Raw genomic sequence first — 17023 nt, forward strand, 5'->3', positions numbered from 1 at the left:
TTAAAGCAAATATAATTATGTCATTCTTGCCAAATAATCCTTTCTAGAGCTTCATAGCCTCTATGAAAAAGTAGAAACTCCTCATCATAGCATAGTAGGTGAAGGACTTCCTAATCTGAGATTGTCTACCTTTCCAATTTACACCGTACTCTAAGTAGATTCACACTCACCTGCCCTAATATGCTATGGAATTTTTTATTTTTTATTTTTTATTTTTCTTGAGTCAGAGTCTCGCTCTGTTGCCCAGGCTGGAGTGCAGCGGCGCAATCTTGGTTCACTGCAACCTCCGCCTCCCAGGTTCAAGCAATTCTCCTGCCTCAGCCACCTGAGTAGCTGGGATTACAGCTGCCCACCACTATGCCTGGCTAATTTTTGCGTTTTTAGTAGAGACGGGGTTTCACCATATTGGCCAGGCTGGTCTCTTGGCCAGGCTGGTCTCTAACTCCTGACCTCATGATCCACCCCTTCGGCCTCCCAAAGTGCTGGGATTATAGGCATGAGCCACCATGCCTAGCCGCTATGGTATTTATTATCAAATTTTTCTTTTGCAATATGTCATACTGAAATCAAAGTGTACAAATGAAATCACGCCAGAGGGGTTGTATATTTTCCTCTTTCTTTTTTAAGGCCTGTCAATTTTTCCTGTGTGTATAGTGATCTTAAACATTAGCTGCATTATTACAATTACCATGGTTCACAATTGCTAAATCATTAAAATTTGTATTGGATTAAGTCATTTATCATTATAAAGTGTATTTTCTTACCTTTGCTATCACTTATTGCCCAAATCCTACTACCAAAACATCACCACTTCTTTGGCTAGTGTTTGAATGCTAATATCCATTGAGTCTCAGCTTAAAAAAATCTTTTTGGTATATTCTATTGTGACCAGTATATTTTTGGATATTAGTCTTTAATCTAGTTGTAAGCATTTTTATTTTTATTAAATATTTGATCGATTTTTGTTTAATATATTCACTAATGTAGTTGGTTTCAAGTTTGTCATTTTATTATTTCTGTCCTACTCATTTTGTTACTTTAGCTTTCCTTCCCTCTATTATTTTGGGTTAATAAGTGTTCTTTCATTATTTCGTTTTCTTCTCAGCTAGTTATACACTAAAAGTGTCCACGTCTTCTTCCTGTTTTTCAAAAACAATTATTTTTTAACTTTTAAAATTTATTATTTTTTTTAATTTTTGTGGGTACTAATAGGTATATATAGTTATGTGGTAGATGAGATGTTTTGACAGAGGCATACAATGTGACATAAGCACATCATGGGGAATGCGGTGTCAATCCCCTTAAGCATTTAACCTTTGAGTCACAAACAATTCAATTACACTCTAAGTTATTTTAGAATACAATTAAGTTATTATTGACTATAGTCACTCTGTTGTGCTATCAAATTGTAGGTCTTATTCATTCTTTCTATTTTGTTTTGTACACATTAATCAACCCCACCTCCCGCCAATCCCCCTACTGCCCTTCCCAGCCTCTAGTAATCATCCTTCTACTCTCTATCTCCATGAATTCAATTGTTTTGATTTTTAAATCCCACAAATAAGTGAGAACATGCAGTGTTTGTCTTTCTGTGCCTGGCCTATTTCACTTAACATAATGACCTCCAGTTCCATCCATGGTGTTGCAAATAACTGGACAGCGTTCTTTTTTATGGCTGAATAGTACTTCATTGTGTATATGTGCCACATTTTCTTTATCCATTCGTCTGCTGGTGGACACTCAGGTTGCTTTCAACCCTGGGTTATTGTGAACAGTTCTGCAACAAACACGGGATTGCAGATATCTCTTTGATGTATTGATTTCCTTTCCTTTGCGTATATATACAGCAGTGGTATTGCTGGATCATGTGGTAGCTCTTGTCTAGCTTTTTGAGGAAGCTCCAAACTGTTCTCCATAGTGGTTGTACTAATTTACATTTCCACCAAAATGTAAAAGGATTCCTTTTCTCTAAATTCTTGCCAGCATTTGGGATTGCCTATCTTTGGGATATAAGCCATTTTAACTGGGGTGAGATAATATCTCATTTTAATATTCACTTGGAATTCTCCGATAACTGATGATGTTAAGCACCTTTTCATATACCTGTTTGTCATTTCTATGTCTTCTTTTGAGAAATGTGTATTCAAATCCTTTGCCCATTTTTTTGAGAAGATTATTAGATTTTTTTCTGTAGAGTTGTTTGAGCTCCCTATATATTTTGGTTATTAATCCCTTGTCAAATAGGTGGTTGGCAAATATTTCTTCCATTCTGCGGGTTGTTTCTTCACTTTGTTGATCATATCCTTTGCTTTGCAAAAGCTTTTAAACTTGATGCAATGAAAAGGAATTATTCTAACATTACCAATATATTTGTAATACGTAGTTAGTGAATAAAATGGACATATTTACAAAGCAAAGAAATTCTCTTCTGGTAATAATTTTAATCAGCTCTAACCTGTTTAATAAAAATATTTATTGATTAGCAAAGGAAGATCCCTCCTTGTTCTACCACTTTATAGACTGTTTCTCTACATCTTTGAGAAGATCAGACAGTTTTGCTTCTACCTAAAAATGTACAGGTAGAAAAAAAAATCCAAGGGCTATGCCTGATAGCTTCCATCAGAGAGCAAGACTCCAGCCTTGCACTCCTAATACCCATATTCCACACAGTAGCCAGAGTTACCCTTCTAACGTTCGACTCAGATTATGATTTTCCTATGATTAATAAAGTCTTCCAATTTCAACAGTAATTAAATACATATTTATTACTATGGTGACAAGATCTTAGAGGATTAGTCATCCATCTGATTGCTTGATTCTCATCTCTCACCTTTCTTCCCTTATTCACTACACTTTAGTCAAAATGGCCTTCCATCTCTCAAAATAGACAAGTGCATTTTTATCTCAAGGCCTTTACTTCATCTCTTCCTTTAGTTCAGAATATATTTACGTATCTAGTGATTACTTATCATTCACATCTTACTCCAAATGCAATGGCCTCAGAAGGCCATTTCTTAGTGCTATTTCATCCCCATAGGGTCATTGTTTACCCCATATTACTTGTTTATTTATCATGTGTTTATTTACTGAATTATACGAATTCTTGAACTTGAATACTTAAATACTAGACTCTATCTGAGTACTGCTATATTCTCAGTTTTTCACAGTGCTGGATATACAGTAGGCTAGTATATGTGGACTATTTGACTACTTTAATTGCATGTCAAAAACAGAATCCATGATTATTCCTATCCCAATTTGCTTCCCTCTTAGTACTTCTCCATTTGAGTAAATGACAACATTATTGTGGGTGTGTAAAGTTAAAACTTAGGAGCTACGTTACTTTTTCTTTTCAGTTCAATTCATTTACTAATTCTTCATTCTTTCCACAAAATATATGCTAATACTTTCTACTGATGTCTGTGTATTCTGCAATCATACTATTCCAGGCCAGGGTCATACTTCATTTGTTTGGGTATAAAGGCCCCTTGTGGTGGATTTATTATTATTCAGAAATAGATTCTGCCTCTCTCCTGGGAAACCTTGTCTTTCTTCACACTGGTACTCTGGCTTGGCCATGTAATTTCCTCTGAACAATTGAATGTGAAGGTAAGTGTTACTTCTAGGCAGATTCACTAAGAATCAGAATCTCTAACAGTCAGTCTATCCTTTCCTGTTATGAAACCAGAAATTTTTTCAGCCAGAGTCTTCATCTTCACCCACCTTTTTCTAGAGTGAGGATGAAGTTGAATAGTACTTTAGCCTACAGTGCACATATGACTTGTGCTTATAAACCCCTCATCATGATCATCTATTTATTTTGTTATTGCAGTGATCTAGAAGTAAAATAATTAGGTCAAAATACTTAATACATATTACTACAGGTGGTTACAATTTTTATAAAAATTCAAAGCTAAAAGCAGCTCTGAGGTCTAGAAATTACATAAATGATAAATAGTAGTAAACAAAAAAACTATATTTGACTTATGTGCTCACATAAGATTCATTATATCATCTTCAAGTTACTTACCAAGATGTTACTATTATGCTTAATTTCCTCAGCTAATTTTAACATACTGTATGTTTATATCATTAAATATCTCAGTGACACTTTAGAGTATAAAGATATTATTATTCACCCTTGTTTCCCCAGAACTGGAAGAGTCTTTCTGTATAGTGAATGCTCCATTCATAGGTATTAATAAAAGAAAGATACATAGACAATGGGTAAATGTACAAATGCATATAGCAAAGCAAACTGAAATAATGTATTCCAACATTATATGCATAACTAATTAAATCTTAGATACTGATAAGTGGAAAATTATAGTTGTATCCAAAGACAATATTAAAACTATTTCTTTGATTTGTTTGACATAATAGGAGATGTCCCTTGTGTATCTTCCCTCCAGAACATTTATTTCAATTATACCTGAAATTCCGCCATTTGAGGATTGTCCCTTGTTCTCCTGCATAGCAGTTTGGTGTGGCTTTCTGTATATATGCAGAAATAATAATATATATTTTCCAGCTACTAAAATGAATTACTATATAATTTATTCATTCATTTAGCATTTATGAAATGTTTAATATAAACAATAATGTTGGATAACTAAACTAAAAAAGTAAAAAGAGACATAAACCCTCATTTTAGTTAACCAACAGTTTAATGAACAGTATTTTCCTACATGAATGAGGATAACTGAAATTACAGGATTATTTAAAGCCGGCAAACAAGAAAACAAAGAATGAAAGAAAAATTCTAAGTTATAAGAATGAGTCCATGGCATTGAAAAGTGAGAGAAAAGTGAAAAGGGGGATTTTACAATATGAATTTATATTTATAATTTTAAGTAGTTAAAAATAAAGTCTTTGATCTGATACAAAGTGACTTTCTCTGCTATTCAAAACTTTTCTCTGCTAATATACTGATTTAGCCCCAGTCTACTCTATCACATTCAATTCTAGGTGCTTTACTGGTGAAGAAATTGAGACTCAGAATCATTGGTAAATGTTCCCGTCTATTGGTCAGTCAGGCTCCAAAATTCATATCTTTTCCCCTACCTAGGTTATTGTTCTATAAAGTCAGACATTGTTGATTCAATGATTAAAGTACTATTAGATTTAATTCTTGTAGTATTCATAATCCTTGTTTTCCAGAGGTCCAGAAAGGTGAAATAACATAGAAATATTTCTGAAAAGCACTTATCCTTACCAGAGAGTGTTGCTTGTCTTTTGGAAATCAGAGACACAAAGAAAGGTCTAGTGTCCAACTGTATGTTCTTTAAAAAATCTTATCTACCTTTCCTGTTCATACTCACTATTCTGCTACCTTTCTCACTTATGCCTAATTCTATAGTTTGATACCTCATGGTTGTTTGTTCAAACACAAAATATAAATTCTGCACTCCATTCTTCAAAGCTTAAAATACTTCAATGTTCAAAGTCCTTGTTTCCAAATGGTAACATACAGTCAGAATATACTTACATATTTTACTTCAGGATTTCATTTTAAGAATGTGTACCAAACAGATAGTCAGGATTATTTTAGAAAGCATGCATAAGTGTGATTTTTGTATTTTCTATTTTAAAAGGCTCTTGAAAAATGAAAACCACACTCTGAGTCTAATGTTAGATTACTTTCCCCCAAATGAAAAGACTTTGACTTGAGTTCTTAAATCTGATGACTAAGCACATTTCTTGACATAAAGTGGAGCTTCCCTAAATATGTCTTGACTGAGAATTAATTCTGTGAATAGATATGGCTTTTGATATAGGATCCCTAGAAAAAACTCCAACCCTACAGAATGAGCTGGGGAGAAAAAAGTAAAATAATTCATAGTAGGCTGAAAGGCAAGAGATCTGTCCTAACATATTTACCTCCCTCTAAGGCATACAGATGTTCTTCTCCCAAAGGGAGGAAAGAAGAGGAAGATGAAATTGAGGAGATAGCAGTATGTCTTGTCAGCAGTTCCGGAACAACTGCCAAAGAGGTTCACTATTAGCAAAGAGGTTTCAGAGCTAATGCAGTATTACAATTGGCATCCTCACACAGGATGCTGGGCTTTTTTAAAGAATCAATACTTTGCTATTTGCAATAAAGTTAAAGGTAGAATGCACAGAGACAGAGATAGAGGGATGTAGGGAGAGAGAGAATTCAATTATTGTACAAACACTGAGAGAACCAGGTACTTTACTAAAATGACAATTCTGTATATTTGCTTCTCTAAGTAAAATTTTGCAAGTTAAATTATTAAAAAAATGAGAAAATGCAGGCAGATGTAATTCTCATGAGACAATGATAAGAAATAGGATGACCTTTTGTCAAATTTACTTCCTTTTCTCATCCTTCTTCGTCTGTCATTTTTGTACCTTTTTCTCTTTCTTCCTCTTTTTCTCTATTTCTTATTTTCTCTTTTTTGCATTCTCTCCCTTTCTATCTCTTTCTCTCTCTTTTTTATTCTTTCATGTTTCTGTGATTCTTTCATTTTAAAAGTTATTTTTTAAACTACCAGTGGAATTCTTCCCAAGGTCATTAGTGGCAGCATCTGGTATTATTGATGAAAGTGTGATGCTTAGGAGTATGTATGGGGAGGAAGAGCAAGAATTCCCTGGGCCCTGTGAAGAAGTAAACTTTTCTTCCATCTGGTTGTGAGCAGGATCCCTAAGGGGCAATAGACAGCAAAGAGACTTCTAGGGCAAATTCCTCTGTGCTCCAAGATCTGTACCCAGGGCCAAGTTTTCCCACACCTGGGTGATGAATGGATTTTTCAATTATAATTAGATAAGAAAGAAACTTTGTCATCTATTATTTTCGGCAGCAGAAGTTGGATGGAAATGTTAGTAGCTAGAAAAGAAGAAAAATGAGCTTCAGAGTATGCTACTGTGTCTTACTTGGCTGAAATTGTTAAATAAATTGGCAATATTAAAATTAAGTTTGATTCAGATTTTCAAGAGGTATTCCTTTCAGATTCTCAACTTATTCAGCATTAAAAAAAAAAAAAAACTTTTAATATCTTACTACAAAAATACTTTGCATTTTGCATATTGATGAGTAACACAGCATCTCTGTTTCCACAGAGGAGATTTATATAAAATAGGTCTTTTTTGATTTAGAAACAAAAAGTTTTCAACTTGCTGTATTCACTTGATACAATAAACACAGCTGTCTATAGAAACATCAGCAGCTGCATTATCAAATACTCTCAAGTAAGTCAGAGTGAGATAAATTTCCTAGACTTTTAAAATTTAACAATCTATGGAATTGAGTGGCTTATAAAAAAAAACCCTGTATTTTAAAATATGACAATATGTTTATGAATCCCTGAAATCTTATCCATTGTGTAACTGTACTATACAGTCATGTACTGTAATGATGTTTCAGTCAACAATGAACCCCATGCACAAGAGTGGTTCCATAAGACTATAGTGTAGTTGAAATTTTTTTATTGCCTGGTGATGTTGTAGATGCCATATTCTGTAGCACAGCACATTATCTTTTCTATGTTTAGTTATGTTTACATACACAAATATTTACCATTGTGTTACAATTGTCTTTGTTATTCAATACAGTAATATGCTGTACAAGTTTAGCTTAGGAGTAATAGGCTATACCATATAGCCTCGGGATGTAGTAGGTTATACCATCTAGGCCTGTGTGTACTCTATAATGGTCAAACAATGATGGAAATGGCCTAAAGACATATTTCTTAAAATTTATCCTCATTGTTAAGTGATGCATGGCTCTACGTGTGTGTGTGTGTGTGTGTGTGTGTGTGTGTGTGTGTGTGTGTGTTCTAGTTCCTGAGAGTTAGGGACTTAAAATTATCACAAGTTAATTTACATGTATTCATGTTTTTGTGCATGTGTGTTTGCCTTAGACATTAGGTCGAATTAAGATTTCCAAATAATCATGTATGAAATAGAAATCATTGGTTTAACATTTGTTATTCATATATAATCAATTTTCAGGGTATTCTCATTACATTGTGGAAAATAATAGAGGAAAAACAGAGACCTTTCATAGACTAGGTCTATCTCAACTTGTAAACAAGAAGGAATTGCTTTTAATCTGAGACAGTGAAACCACTGCAGAAGAGAGGCATTGCTCTATGGTAGAGGATGTCAAACCTCAGGCGATTTGACTTTGAAGTGGTACATGTGCCAACAGCTTTAACACAGAGAAAGTGTCTGTGTGTAGACATAAATTCAGCTGCCATAACAATTACCTGTTTGAACAAGAAATGAAACCAGTAATGGTTACCCAAAGATCAATACTTTAAGAGGAGTTACTTCTGGTGAATGGCAAAGAGAAAAATAACCTGTAGACATGAGTAAGTGTATAATCATTTACACAGAGAGCGTCAAGAGTAGAAATTTTGGGGGAAATTTGTCCCAGATCCTGGCAAAGGAAACATAAAGAATCCAGAGATAAACATTACCACATTAAAGTCTGCTTTAGATTGGCTTTTTTGTTCATGCTCTATACTCAGTCATGGACCCCTAGGTCTTTGTGTAGCTGGTTATATTCATCATTATAGGGGCAGATAGACGACCTTTAAAAGCCCATTGGAATTTCTGCATGGCCCTCAGTTATTGTATACTTCCCTAAGACTAATTTCTGTGGGCCAGGAAGTATTTATTAACCAACTAACTAGAAGAAAACTGTAACTTTATACCTCTAAGTTAATAAAAATGCCCGTTAGTAAATAGCATTCTGCATATTTGCAAGCCCCAAACTGTCTCATGAAGTTCTTATCCTAAGTTAAAACATACTCTTGTCTGTACATGAAAGTGTTCTTTTAATCCCTAAGATATAATGTGGCTTTTTTGGCCACTAATATGGCTGGAACTGAATGCAAACCAAGCCATAAATGAAAAAAAAATTCCAAATTACATAGATTACAAGTAAATTTCTTATAGTCATTTCCTTGGAAAGTATTAAAGCAAATTGTTTTATATTGCTTTTTATTATTTTCTGACTTTTGGATTTGCAGACTTTTTTCAGTATTGCTGTTGCATTTTTTTTTATACACAAAGAAGCCTCCTTATATTCAAATTTCCCTTTTTATTCTTACATTTCTTTTTATTTCTTCCGTAGATTTGTGTACTTTAAGGCAATTCTGTTTAAATTATAAAATATTAATTGAGTGCATGAGACCACTTCTGAATTTAGGATGTTTTGGATTTTTGGAATATTTGCATATATATAATAAGATATCTTGGGAATAGGGCCCAAATCTAAACACAAAATTTATTTATGTTTCATGTATATGTTTGCTTCATATGTATGTTGATATATATATTCATATGTATGTTTCATATATATGTATATTTATGCATATACTTATACTAGCCTGAAGGTATTTTATACAATATTTTAAAACATTACATGCATGAAACAAAGTTTGTGTACACTGAACCATCAGAAAGCAAAGGTGTCACTATCTCAGCCACCCATGTGGACAGTCTGTGGTTGTTTGACATTACCATTATTGCTTACTCTGAATTTATATGCTATTCATAAGCAATAATTTTCTAACACTCACACATAATTACTTAACAGTAAAAAAGACATATTAATATAGTGAAAAAATAATATGTTTAGAATAATTAAGCAGCACAATAGTATCACCAGAATACCTGCATCATTCTTTAAACAACAGCAACAACAAGCAACGACAGTCTCCACCTATGATGCTGTGTTTTGATTAAAAGTTTACTGTACGCTATATTTTTTTTTTCAAGATGAGAAGAAACGTCAGAAGCAGGAAATGTGTCCTCTAGGGATTAGGAGGCATTCTGCTAGATGAGTCTTTTAATGTTATTTCCAGAGTCATTTGCCTCATTAACAAACATTTTTGTCTTAAAGTGCTCCTTTCATTTTGAAAACTGAAATGATTTCTTGTTCAGTTATGAATGCATGCTGCTCTAGTCCTTCAATAAGTCCATTGTACATTTTCATTATATCATCTGCAGGCACTATTTCTGCAGTGTTGAAGGGGTCATCTTCATCATCACTATTATCACTATCTCCTTGATTCAGAACCATTTCAGTTATTTCACTAGTCAATGAATTAACAACCGGAACTTCATTATTAGTGTTAAAAACATCTTCAATGTTCACTTCTTCAAGCTTATTAACAGACTCTGAAGGAGTAGTTTTTGCATATGCAAGGAGATCAGATACCATTTTATTTTCACTTGACATGTGGAATCCTTCAAAGTTAACATTTTGTATTTTATTATCACTGAAAGTAGTCACAGGCCAGTGGTTGTGCCAGGCATGCTCAACTGTGTCTTTAGTCACCGTTTTCCAAGCATTGGCAACAGCATACATGGCATCCTTCATGCTTGTGACACTTAGTTTTAGGTATCCAATTAATTGGCTTAAGGAGAAACCTGGTAAAGCATTATTTTTGAGTGTCTTTATGAAGGTATTTTCAGAGGAAATTAGCATGTAAGTCTGTGTGAACTGGGTGGGGAATATGTGTCCCCAACATAGGCAGACACCATCCCATCTGCTGGGGACCTGGAGAAAAGAAAAGCAGAGAAGTGGCAAATATGTTGGTCTATCTTCTAGAACTGGGATACACTCTCCCTCTCCTGTCCATGGACAACCACTCCAGCTCTGCAGCCTTTAGACTCCAAGACTTAAATCAATGGATTTGGACTGAGAATTACACCATTGGCTCTCCTTGTTCTGAGGCATTTGGCTTTGGACTTAGGCACGCAATTAGCATCCTGGGGTCTTCAGCTTGCAGAAAGCTTGTCATGTGACTTCTCAGCTTCCATAATCACATGGGCCAACTCTTCTAATAAGTACCCTTTCATATATATATATATATGTGTGTGTGTGTGTGTGTTGTGTGTGTATATATATACACACATGAACTCCAATGAATACAATACTGACTTCTTTGAAAGCCTTCTGCACCCTTGCCTTTGTTCATTACTGCTAGCATGCTGCTCAAGAAGGGGTTTTTATATTTATGTGTAATTGATTATAGATACCTTGGTTACATGGTTGAATGAATGAAGTCACTTTTGGAGATGTAACTTGTAATGGGTATTTCAGCTAAAGAATGAGCAGACAAATTTGTCAAGGAATAACAAAATCTCTCATAATAATGAAGTGGTAAGAAACTTACTCCTTGAAAAAAGCAAGGATGCAAGATTTTCCCAATTACAGCTGATTTACACTTATGCTTGCCTGCTGCATTAGCACATCCCAGTACAGTTATTCTATCCTTAGCAGTTTTAATTCCTGTAGCGGTGTCTCATCAGCTGTAGTAAATGTCTTTCTGGGGCAAGAACACCAAAAGAGTGATGTTTCATCAGTGTTATTTACTTGGTCTTGTGTCATATTTTCATCAGCGGTGACTTTGGCAAATCAGTAAGTTTCTCTGCTGCTTCATGATCAGCAGATGCTTTATTATCACACATCTAAAAATTTAATGCCATGTTTTTTCTTAAATGTTTGCAACTAGCCTGTTGAGTATTTATAGTTTCCTTCAATTTTCAGTTCATTGTAATACACTTTTGCTTGTTTCATGATCAGCATACCATTAAGTTGTATGTGTTTACTGCCACACTGATGGATGCACTCCTTTAATACTTGATCTCATTTTTTAGCTTTATGTAGTTTTTTTCTACTTTTCATTAACTTCTTTTTTTGTTTTGGACAGAGCCTTTAGTTGAGTTACTATAAGTTGAGCATACCTAATCCAAAAATCTGAAATCCAAAATGCTCTCAAATTTGAAACTTTTGAGCACCAACATGATACCACAAGTGGAAAATTTTACACCTGTCGTTATGTGATGAGTTGCAGTCAAAATGCAGGTGCACAACACAAAGCTTACTTAGTGTCCCCAAGGGGTAAAAATAATCTTTCCAGCCTTCTTCATCTGTGATATATCTTTTCCACACACACCTGGATTCCCCCATGAAGTACATACACAAAGGTTAATGAAATGCCATGTGTGCAGGGTGAATATGTCAATGGCGTAACAGCAGAGTGGCGCAGCGGAAGCGTGCTGGGCCCATAACCCAGAGGTCGATGGATCGAATATGTCAATGGCAGCCTCCACACAATGCCCTACATGGGGCCAAGATCCATGTGCATTACTCACTGCTCTTGAGTCAGTTGCCCAGGCTGGAGTGCAATGGCACAGTCTCAGCTCACTGCAACCTCTGCCTCCTGGGTTCAAGCAATTCTCGTATCTCAGCCTCCCGAGTAGCTGGGATTACAGGCATGTGCCATCACGGCTAATTTTGTATTTTGGGTAGAGACAGTGTTTCACCATGTTGGCCAGACTGGTTTTGAACTCCTGACCTCAAGTGATCCACCTGCTTCAGCCTCCCAAAGTGCTGGGATTACAGGCGTGAACCCCTGGCCTATTTTTCATTAACTTCTGTTCATCAGTTTCACTAGAGAACTTCAACAGTTTATCCTTCTGTTTCCTTAGGTCACATGTGATGGTTATGCTGACATAATTTTCTGTAAGTTGTTCTATGTGCACATTGCTGTCCAGTTTCTTCAACAGCTTTACTTTCTGTGATATAGATAAGCATAAATTCATCCTTTTCCTTATTACTGTTACCTAGAGGGGCATCATCCAGACCCTTTGGACATTTTCAACAAAGTCTTTACACCATACAGCAGAAAATAAGCCAGAGCAGTGAGTAATGCACATGGATCTTGGCCCCATGTAGGGCATTGGGTGGAGGATGCCATTGACATATTCACCCTGCACACATGGCATTTTATTAACCTTTGTGTGTGTACTTCATGGGGGAATCCGGGTGTGTGTGGAAAAGATATATCACAGATGAAGAAGGCTGGAAAGATTATTTTTACCTCTTGGGGACACTAAGTAAGCTTTGTGTTGTGCACCTGCATTTTGACTGCAACTCATCGCATAACGACAGGTGTAAAATTTTCCACTTGTGGTATCATGTTGGTGCTCAAAAGTTTCAAATTTGAGAGCATTTTGGATTTCAGATTTTTGGATTAGGTATGCTCAACTTATAGTACACATTTAAATAATTTGGGGGTGATATAGAAAAAAAGCCATTTGTAAAAAATTGTGCTATTGGCAAATTAATTTAGCAAAAACTTAGTACATTAAAATATGCAGTGATCAATGCTTTTTAGGTCAGTTGTTAAAATTTGAGGAAATATAGAAGCAAATCTAGAACAAGTTAATGTTCAGAAAGATTATGTTAATGTGTTGACCATATTGGAGTTTACCTGAACCCTTGCCATTGGAAAACAGCAAAGGATGATAAATTCCCCCACCTTTTCACCTTTCATGTTCCAAAATGTCTTATCCCAAATAACTACTGTTCCCACATATACTTCAATATTCTTAAGTGACTCAGATAAGATTTCTATCCATCTTGCTCGTGATCCCCTTGTTTTATAATATCCCAGGTTTTCAATCTCTTCCTTGAGATGTTCCCCGCTAATGAAGAATCTCTCTGTTGCAATGACCTGAGTAAGATCATCTCCTTAATGGCATGATGTATTTTGTCTTTCACTGTGTTGAATTTATATTATTACCCCTGGCAACTGTCAGTTAGAGAGACAACATGATGGCTGGGGTTCTGCATTTCGAAACCATCATTCTGGACATGAAATACACTCTTTTAAAGTACTGGGTATTTTAAATCCATTTTTAAAAATCAATGTATACATGTACCCTGTTATAAAAAGAGGAGATTTGACAGTTTTTTCTTTTGATTAGCATAGATCTTCATTCAGACAATTATATATTTGTTGACGGCTTAATTGTGCTCAATAATGAATTATGTGACTCACTGGTTATATAACTTGCCAGCTGTGTAACCTCAGGGAAATGACTTAGGCTTACTAATCCTTTGTTTCCCTATATTCCTTATTTCCTACTTCATAGGATTATTGTGAAGATTCAATTAGGTAATATAAAAACTGGCACTGTTGGAATTAGAGTTGGAGTTGGCTATTGTTATATAATCTATCATTTTATTAAAGCTCTAAGATCCTTCTTTATTTGTTTTATTTATTTATTTATTTATTTATTTATTTATTTATTTATTTATTTTTTGAGATGGAGTTTCGCTCTTATCACCCAGGCTGGAGTGCAATGCTGTGATCTCGGCTCACTGCAACCTCTGCCACCTGGGTTCAAGCAATTCTCCTGCCTCAGCCTCCAGAGTAGATGGGATTAAAGGCACCCACCTGCACAGGCATACCACCATGCCAGGCTAATTTTTGTATTTTTAGCAGAGATGGGGTTTCACCATGTTGGCCAGACTGCTCTTAAACTCCTGACCTCAGGTGATCTGCCCACGTCGGCCTCCCAAAGTGCTGGGATTACAGGCGTGAGCCACCACACTTGTCCTAAGATTCATTTTTTAAAGGTGTGGATTCCATTATTTCAAGCTCCATTCAAGGAGACTTAAGTAAAGAGGTACCAGGAAGATTTCATTACAGACCACCACTCTAAATTCCTATCACAATCCTTAGGACACTGAGTGTTGAAAACCCTACTCTACGTCACTTCTTTGAAAAATAACTAAATATCTGTTTTGTTCTTATAGAATATTTTCAGAATAATCATTTTATTCCATAAAGGTAGATTCTTTTTAGTTTTGTTTTATAATCATGATTCCCATTTTCTAAGATCTATATAATAAAAAAATCTACAAAAACTACCTGGATTCTTAGGTGGAGCTATGAAGCATTAAAGATACAGCTCAACAAATAAACAGTTGTACAAATTAAATTTTACCCACAATTCTAAGTGATTACATAGATGAGTAAGCAAGTTGGCCATGATTTTCCTGTAGCTGATGGAACTCTCTAGATTAGGCAATAACCTCCTATCAGCTTTTATGCATTATTAAAAATAAAAATTATACTTTTGTTGTAAGATAGGGACCATGCATACCCCAGAAATTAAATTATCAGACCTAAGTAGGATTTACTGTTTTGAAGAAGGTTAGCAAAGTAGCATGAGTAGCAAATTTAGTTGATTGGCTAGATGTATGCTAAAAATGTTTCTAGAAAAAAAAAGGAACAAAAGAAAGAAAAAGGAAGAAAGAAAGAAAATAAAAGTAAAAAGCTACACTAGAAATGATCATATCTTTTAGCTGAGAGTGAATGACTTCAGTATGTTGCCAATTGTGAATGCTGCTCTTTGTCATTGACGGCATGAGCTATTCTTCTTGAGTTCAGAAGTAAATGGAGGCTAACTGGATATATGGTTGTAATTGCTTTAAAAATATTATTCAACAAAATGTGAACAATATTTAAATGAGTCATTCAGTTTGGAATTGAAGTCCAAATGCATTTTAAAAACTGAACTATAGGCCAGGTGCAGTGGCTCATGCCTATAATTCCAGCGCTTTGGGAGGCCAAGGCGGGTAGATCACGAGGTCAGGAGTTCAAGACCAGCTGGGCCAAGATGGTGAAACCCCGTCTCTACTAAAAATACAAAAATGAGCCGGGCGTGGTGGTGGACACCTGTAATCCCAGCTACTCAGGAGGCTGAGGCAGAGAATTGCTTGAACCCAGGAGGCGGAGGTTGCAGTGAGCCAAGACAGAGCCTGGGTGACAGAGCTAGACTCCATCTCAAAAAAACAAAACAAAACAACAACGAAAAAACCTAACTGAACTATACATGAACATTTACAATTGTATTTATTTGTATTAAATCATGCACTTCACAGCTAACTGTTGAGATAGACCTTTTTCACAATTCTTCATGTCTGCTTTTCAGGATAACCCATCCTTTAAGATATGTTTATAAAGAGAGAGTCCCTGGCTACTCCTGCATATAAGCAGAATAAATTCTGCCTAACTGAATAAATTAGCTCTCTTAGTCCATTTTGTACTGCTATAAAAGAATACCTGAGATTGACTACTTTATAATGAACAGAAATTTATTGACTCACAGTTCTGTAGGCTGGAAGTCCAATATCAAGGTGCTGGCACCTTGTGAGGCCCTTCTTGCTGTGTCATAATGTGGTGGAAGGCATCGCATGACAGAAGGACAAAGAAAGGGCAAGAAAGCAAGATAGGGCAAAACCTGCTCTCACAATAATGGCCTTAGTCCGTACATGAGGTAAGAGCCTTCATGACCTAGATACCTCTTAAATGTCATACCTCCCAATATCATCACAACAGCAATTACATTTTCACATGAGTTTTGGAAGAGACAAACACACAACCATAGCTCGCTGCTCCTGGCCCTCAAAACTTATGTTCTTCTCACATACAAAATACATTCATTCCATGCCATTAGCTCGAAAAATCTTAGCTCATTGCAACATCACTTGTAAGTCTAAAGTCCAAAGTTTCATCTAAATTAGATATGGGTGAGACTCAAGGTACTGAAACCACCTCTGCAGAAGTCGTCACAGTGAGAAAATTATGACAGTGGAAGAGATCTGACCTAACCGACTCCATCTTGCCTTTAACCTCCAAGCTGCCCTTGTTCATTCCTAAGCATTGGCCAAACTAACTTCGGGAGGAATTTAGTTTATACTTAAACTTCAAAACAAAGATGGTAACAGCTCCTTCCCAAAACAAACCCTCTCCTGGTCTCCTGATTGTGTTTATAAAACTAACAAATTAGCCACAATATTAAAAATTATGCAGTCTGAGGCCACAAGATCATTAACCTCCCCAATTGTTCCTATAGCTAACATTAATATTAGAAAACCTGACATTGGTGTTTGAGGTAGTTTTCAGACCCTGGGTCGTGATGGATCAGCTGGCTTCACCCAGATCAGTAAACTTGCTCTTCTGGTCTTGTGGTCCCTACCCAATAACAGATTCAGCACAAGAGGACAGCTTGACTCCCTGTGATTTAATCCCCCACCCAACAAGTCAGCATTCCCCTTTGCTAGCCCCCTGCCCACCAAACTATCCTTTGAAAAACCCTAGCCTTCAAATTTTCAGAAAGGCTGATTTGACTAATAAGAAAACTCCAGTCTCCCATTTAGCTGACTCTACATGCATTAAATTCTTTCTCT

This window comes from Rhinopithecus roxellana, chromosome 18, assembly GCF_007565055.1.
Source record: "Rhinopithecus roxellana isolate Shanxi Qingling chromosome 18, ASM756505v1, whole genome shotgun sequence".
Lineage (NCBI taxonomy): Eukaryota > Metazoa > Chordata > Mammalia > Primates > Cercopithecidae > Rhinopithecus > Rhinopithecus roxellana.